A 6,706-nucleotide genomic window follows, 5' to 3' on the forward strand; every position below is an offset into this window, starting at 1 on the left:
CTCTGTTTCTCTTTTATTCATCAGTTTATTTTGGTCATTAGATTCCACATATAAGTGAGATCATGTGATATTAGTCTTTCTCTGACTGGCTTATTTCACTAGCATAGCACTCTCCAGGTCCCTCCATGCTGTTTCAAAGGATAAGAGATCTTTCTTTCTTACAGCTGCATAGTATTCCACTGTGTACATGTACCATAGCTGTTTCATCTACCCATCTACTGATGGACACTTGGGCTGTTTCCAGATCGTAGCTACTGTAGATAGTGCTGCTATGAACATGGGGGTACATATATTCTTTCTGATTGGTGTTTCAGGCTTCTTAGGGTATATTCCTAGAAGTTGGACCACTGGGTCAAATGGCAGATCAATTTTTAATTTTCTGAGGAAAAACAAAAAGATGGTTACATGCCACAAAGTAGGAGGCAGTGCCCCACCGGCATGACAGTCGTTAGGTCCGAGAGTCTCTTCCATCCTTGTCAAAGGGGGTGCTGGCTCTTTGCTTTACCACGACACCCAGCAGGCTTCATGAATGGGCCTGGAGGTTAGCACCACGGGTTTTAGAAGCTTCCCTGGCAGTTCGAATTTGTATCCAGGGTTGAGACCCACTGTTCAGGGGTGTACCCGTGTGTGTGCATGCGTGTGCATGTGTGTGTGTGTGTGGGTGTGTGTAGACTCAGTCTGTCAAACGGGGTGCACACCCCCATTGTCACCAGGCATAGCCCAGTTGCCATTCAAGGTGGTCGGACTGATGTGCGTCCCCACCAGCAGTGTGTGAGTGAACAATGACAGTTTGCACGAAGGAGAGAGCACAGGTCACTGCAGCTGGGTGAACCAGAGGCCTCGTGCACGGCACGGATGCCTCCCTCTCCGCGCTGTGACAGGTTTGAAATGGTCTGTGCCCCTAGGTGGCAGTGTGGTCCAGCTGCAAAGGTGCTGGGTTGGGAGCAGGAAAACCTGGATTCTAACTGAGACCCAGACCCTGCCTCCCTGTGTGTCTGTCTGCCAGGTCGGTCCCCCACGCTGGGCCTTGGCATCCCACCCTTGAAGGGGGGACAGCTGCCATCCTGTGCAGGTTCCTTCTAACCCTCTCCTCCAGGCTAAGTCATGAGTCACTTCCAGCCAGGTGGTCAGAGAGCAGGCTGTGGAGCCTGGTAATTAATCTTTTTTTAAATTAAAAAATATGTTTTCATTGAGTTTTTAGAGAGAGAGGAAGGAAGAGAGAGATAGAAACATTGATGTGAGAGAGACACATCAATTTGCTGCCCCTCATTGGGGATGGAGCCTGCAACCCGGGCATGTGCCCTGGCCTGGAGTCCTGCTGGGACCTCTCAGTCCATGGGACGAAGCCCAGTCCGCTGAGTCACACTGGATGGGCAATCTTATTTTTAAATCCCCACCCAAGGATATGGTTAGAGAGAGGAAGGGAGAGAGAGAAAGAGAGAGAGACAGACAGAAACACTGATGTGAGAGAGAAGCATTGATCGGTTGCCTCCCATATGTGCCCGACTGGGGTAGAACCCACCCCTTTTGGTACATAGAACGACACTCAAACCAACTCAACTCAACTCAACCAAAGAACCAGGGCTGGTTCTCACTCTTTTCAGGGCCTGGCCCCTTCTCAGTGTGGTTTTAGATGAAAGTCTCATGGGATCACAAAGGCAACCAAATATATATGTTTCTATTGTATTTCTATACGTATTCATCTTTACTGCAGTATACTCGACAGATACAATTGTAATATATTCAAAGCGTACATGTGATGATTTGATATACTTTTACATCGTGAAAAGACTCCCCTCCCCCCATCAAGTTAACTAACATCTCCCTCACCTCACATTTTACTTTTTGTTTTTTCTGTGAGGACATTTAAGTTCTACTCTCTCAGCAACTTTCAGTTCTACGACAGTATTATCAGCTGTGGTCACCACGTTCTACATTAGACCCTCAGAATGTCTTCATCTTATAGCTGGATGTTTGTACCATTTTACTGACCTCTCCCTACTTCCCCACCCCAGCCCCAGGCAACCACCTTTCTGTCCTCTGCTTCCAAGTCGACTCATTTATTTATTTATTTAGATCTCACGTATAAGAGACATGATGCGGCCCTGGAATCTTCTCTGTCGGGCTGATTTCAGGCGACCGATTACGTTGCAGTCCCGTTGCCAAGTGTCACAGAGCCCAGTCGCGACACAGCAACACGTCTGTGTTCTCGCACCGCGTGCCGGGGTCTGGCTGCGGGGAGGCCGCATTACTGCGCGGCAATCTGGGGGCAGCAGTGAGTGTAAGTGGCATTCCAGGACATCTGCAACGATTCCAGCTGGTGACAGCGTCCCGGGGGCTGCTGCATTCATAATGGGGGGAACTGCAGCGTTTCAGTCGGATGTTAGGATCATTAGGGGAGATTCTGTTTCCCCTCCAAGTTCACCGACTGGAGGTTACAGGCTCGCGGACCCCAGGCTTAGAGCCCTCGCTGGAGTTGGACTACAGCTTCCTGTGCAGGTACATTCGGGTAAATTGCTTTTCCTCCCCTAGTCTCAGTTCCTCATCTATAAAATGGGTGTAAGACTACTAAGCTCAAAGAGCTGCTGGGAGGAATAAATGCGATAAGCCAAATTCAGCACACAATTTGTTTTATTTAAAATTGTGTGTGTGTGTGTGTGTGTGTGTGTGTGTTAAGAACATTTAACATGATATCTACTCCCCAAACATACAAGAAGCTGGCAAATTTTGGCCAGGATGTGGAGAAATTTGAACCCTGATACACCTTTGTTGAGAATGCAAAATGGTGCAGTCACTATGGAAAACAGGATGGAAATTCTTCAAAAAAATTAAAAACAGAACTACTATATGGTCAAGCAACCCCATCTTTGGGTATTTATCTCAAAGAATCAAAATCAGGATTTTGAAGAGATATTTGCACCCCCATATTCATTGCAGCATTACTCACCATAGCCAAGATGTAGAATCAACCTAACTGTTTACTGTCAGATGACTAGATAAAAAAAAAAAATGCAGTATAGCCCGGCTGGTGTGGCTCAGTGGGTGGAGCACCGTCCCGTGGACTGAGAGGTCCTGGTTGATTCCCAGTCAGGGCACATGCCCGGGTTTCAGGCTTGATCCCCAGTAGGGTGCGTGCAGGAGGCAGCTGATAGATGCTTCTCTTTCACATTGATGTTTCTATCTCTCTTTGCCTTCCTCTCTCTCCAAAAAATAAATAAAAAAAAAATTAAAAAAGAAAAAGAATGAAAGAAAATGTAGTATATACATGGAATGGAATAATTTAACTGCCTTAAAGAAGAAGGCAGTTCTGTAATATGTGGCACCTTCTCCACATTTATTGGGAAATTTGCAACTGCGTGTTTTAGATGCTGGGGACTCTGTACTGAACGAGAGAGGCAAAACCCTGCCCTCACAGGGATCACAATCCAGGGCAGGGACAGTGAACAAGTAGGCAGAGAAATATACGTGCCTTCAGACAATATTAGGGGCTGTGAAGACAATGGACAGGTGGTATGACAGAGAACACGTGTTCAGTGCAGGCAACATGAGATGCAGTGATCAGGGAACATAACACACAGAAAAAAATGTAATTATATTAGAATGTATTTGAAGTACTTGGCACAGTGCCTGGCACTCGGTGTAGGCTCAATATGTGTTGGCCATGTGTTGGTGATGATGCCACCTGGCCCATGAGGCTGGGCGTTCCCTCGGGGCGCAGACCTCCCCTAGCTCGCTGTGGCGGTGCTGGCGCTGTGTGTGGTACTGGGGCTGGCTGAGTGCTGGGTGAAGGAAGCGGGCGAGGAGCAGCCTGTTAGGACTGGATCTGAGGGAGGCAGGTCTGATTAAAGGAAAATAAAGTCTTCTCTCTGCTGTGTCTTTCGGGGAGAGCCAAGCAATCAATAGGTCTCGCAGATCAGTGGAGGGTGCTTGGAATCTGGCAGTATGGGGCTTTTTAATTAAACCTATAACTGCGAGAAAAGGTAACTGCCTTATTTTGGTAGCTTGTGTTTCTGTCTGCCTGCCGGACACTGAACAAATCAGTGCACTCCCAGAGGCTCTGAGGGTCTCCACGAGGTGGCCTCTGGTTTGGGGAGGGCCAGACCCTGCTAGGATGACCTGGATGGGCAGAGTGTCAGGTCCTAATCCTGGAGGCTCAGGAATCGCTTTTGGCATTTAAACACCCGCAGCCGGTATCGTTATCAATCGCACTTCCTAAGAAGGTGACGGCCCTTCTCAGCCAGCACTGACTTCTTTCCCAAGTCACTGGTCCTGTCCAAAGATATCAACATTAACTTAAGAAAAAATATTTCCTTTTGTTATAAAATAAAGCTTTGATACTTAAAGTGTGGTCCACGGACCAGCAGCCTCAGCACCACCTGCTGGGGCGGAGTCAGAAATGGAGACTCTCAGGTCCTGCCCCAAACCTCCTCACTTAGAAGCTGCATTTTAATAAGATCCCCAGGAAATTCACCTGCACGGTAAAGTGTGAGAAGCACTGAAATATGACACCTGGAAGACAAACCAGCCCATCGCCAAGGTGCAGATCCTAATTTAAATCCTGAAAAACAAGTTAAAAGAAGTATAACATTCATGAATGTGAACACATTGGCTATGTGAGTGAGGACAATAAGCAATTATTAAGATGTCAAGTTGGTAGCATCATTGTGTTACAAAAGCTCTTATCTTTTAGAGTTACCCATGGAAATGTTAACAGATGAAATGATTCCTTGTCTGGCGTTTGCTGCAGAATACCAGCCTAGGTGGCCTGGGGCGTGGACAAGGCAGGACGGGCGTGGTCGAGGGCTCGGAGGTCTGGTGGTGGCAGGTGAGCCTGCACTACACTGGTTGGTTTACTTAGTGCACGTTTAAAACTCCCCATAATAAAAAGTTAAGGCTATGAAACGTAACATATAGAAGGCACATAAAACATGAAGGTGCTGTGAATGAGTAATGATTCAAGTGAATATCCATACATCCGTTACCAGGTCAGCAACAGCCCAGCCATGCCTCCTCCTGCCAGAAACCCTGCCCCAAAGTTACCCCTTCCCTCCCCCCTCTCAAGTTCTCACCCCAACCTTACAAAATAAGGATGCTGAACCCCTCGAGACCAACGGCACAGTCCCCGGGGGTGGAGCACAGCAGATTCTAATTCACACCACAGTTGCGAATCAATGAGCTTCTCTGACTTGTCAGGTCATGTTGTCTGCGCCAGAGCCTTTCAGTGAGCTTACTGCCCACTGCATCCCGTGGCTGGATGCTTCCGTGAGCACAGATTACATTCGGCCGTGGACATTGCAACCTATTAAAAAAAATAATGACAATGGTTGCCACTTACTGGGTGCTTTGTCCACACCTGGCCCTGCACTGGGTACTTTGCATACATTTAATACATTGAATCCCACAACTCTGGGGTTGGCATCACTATCCCCATTTTATGGACGAAGAAACAGGTCAGGGAGACTGTGGCTTGCCCGGCGTTGCCGAATTTAGAGAGTGCAGAGTGTCTGACTCAACGCTCTTCACCATCCTATCATGCTGCTCAAGGATGATCTTGAGGAAAGAGTTTAGGGCTATTTGATAACCCATGAAGAATGGAGAGTGACCTTAAGTAATGTGCCTTTGGGAAAAAATCACTTTGAGCTGCTTCTGTGTATGTCAGATGGGGACACAGCTGCTCCGTGTTCTCACCTTAGTCATCTCTCAAAGGTGCACTGAAGTCCCAGGATGGGGGAGCAGGGAGATGACGGAACCGCCTCTGCATTTCCAGTGACCTCCGGCTGCAGCTGAGTCGGCCACGCCCTCCCCCAGCCTCACTGAGCCTGCCCAGGCCTCTGACAGCTGGTCAGCCCTCCCTCCTGGTGCAGGCCCCTGCCCTCCTACAGCCAGGCTCTGCTTCGTAGTTATGTCTGTGTCTGCAGAAGCCAGTCCATCCGGTGGCTCGTGTCTGTGATTTGAATGAGCGAGGGCCCTCTCCGCCACCAAAGCTTTGGCCAGAGCACATGACCTAATGACATAACATCCAAAGGGCAGAGCTGTGTCCTAGACAGGCCCAGGAGAGCGGTCAGGAACTGGGTCTCTCCATTCCGACTGCCTGGGTTCGAGTCTCTGCTCTGTCACTTAGGAGCTGAACAACCGGGGGCGTTGTCTCGCCTCTCTGGGCCTCCTCTCCCTCACCTGAAAACCGAGGTGGCAACAGCAGTTGTCTCAGGCGTTATCCTAGGATTGACGTACTTGCTCCGCAGGGTTAGTATAAGGATGGAAGGGCTAAGACTTGAAAAGCGCTCGGATGCGGATGCGGGCAGGGCAGTGTGCAGCTGGAGGCAAAAGGGTAAGGTGGTGATACTGGCCCTGTCTTTATTTAAAACTTTGATTTATTTTTTTGTTCATCATGGATATTTTTGCAATTTTGACTTTTTCCCGAATATTGCAGGAGTATCTTGATGACTGGGTTTTTTGGTGCCACCTTATTAAAAAAACATTTTTTTTGTCTTTATTAGAGAGAGCGAGGAAGTGAGAGGAAGAGAGAGATGGAAACATCGATGAGAGAGAACATCGACTGACCGCTTCCTGCCTGCCCCCCCCCCCCCCCCGGGGATCCGGCCCATGACCTGGGCATGTGTCCTGACCAGGAATTGAACCGCGACCTCTTGGTACATGTGTCGATGCTTAACCACTGAGCCACGCCGGCCGGGCTTACCTTACATTT

The 6,706-nt window shown here is 48.6% G+C and overlaps 1 non-coding gene across 1 annotated transcript; it reads right to left on the bottom strand.

Moving 5' to 3' along the window:
* Positions 1-389: 389 nt before the first annotated feature.
* Positions 390-513, bottom strand: LOC118643042. The gene has a single exon (XR_004961930.1). It is a non-coding gene; the product is annotated as a U6atac minor spliceosomal RNA (small nuclear RNA).
* Between the last annotated feature and the right edge of the window lie 6,193 nt (positions 514-6,706).

Source organism: Molossus molossus, unplaced genomic scaffold (genome assembly GCF_014108415.1).
Source record: "Molossus molossus isolate mMolMol1 unplaced genomic scaffold, mMolMol1.p scaffold_m16_p_3, whole genome shotgun sequence".
In the NCBI taxonomy this organism is placed as follows: domain Eukaryota; kingdom Metazoa; phylum Chordata; class Mammalia; order Chiroptera; family Molossidae; genus Molossus; species Molossus molossus.